We start from the raw sequence: 414 nt of genomic DNA, 5'->3' as shown, positions 1-414 counted from the left end.
TTTATCCTGAACAGATGAGGTTCGTTCTCGGAACGGCTGGGTTCAATCTCTTTACTGAGGCTAGTAGGGAACCACGCTCACGCTTTTTCTTCGTTGAAAGGATTGCTGATAATTTGTAAGAAGATGACGATGACTCTTGTAGAAAAAAAAACGAAATATTTTTAAAACCCGATTTTCTTTTTCTTCTCCATCTCTAGAACCAGTGGTGCCATCTGCAGACCTCCCCCAAGAGTCAAGCACACCCGTGATCTCCAGTAGTACCACCACACCCAACAATAACAACAACAATGAGACATCCAACATCCTACCCAACAACAACAATGCCAACGTGACATCCAACAACGCCACAACTGTGACACCCAACAAAAGCCTATCCAGCATCAACAAACCTACCAATGAAAACGTAAGCAAAAC

The 414-nt window shown here is 43.2% G+C and overlaps 1 long non-coding RNA gene across 1 annotated transcript in view; it reads left to right on the top strand.

The window, feature by feature from the left end:
• The window catches only part of LOC113473694, a 9,875-nt gene extending 9,513 nt beyond the window's left edge, over positions 1-362 (top strand). Inside the window, exon 2 of the long non-coding RNA XR_003395603.1 lies at positions 198-362. This is a non-coding gene — a long non-coding RNA (uncharacterized LOC113473694). The remainder of the gene's footprint in view (positions 1-197) is intronic.
• Positions 363-414: the final 52 nt, after the last annotated feature.

This window comes from Diaphorina citri, unplaced genomic scaffold (genome assembly GCF_000475195.1).
Source record: "Diaphorina citri unplaced genomic scaffold, Diaci psyllid genome assembly version 1.1 scaffold64004, whole genome shotgun sequence".
NCBI lineage: Eukaryota > Metazoa > Arthropoda > Insecta > Hemiptera > Psyllidae > Diaphorina > Diaphorina citri.
Note: the sequence above shows the minus strand (reverse complement) of the source record. Positions and strands in the feature narration are given on the sequence as shown.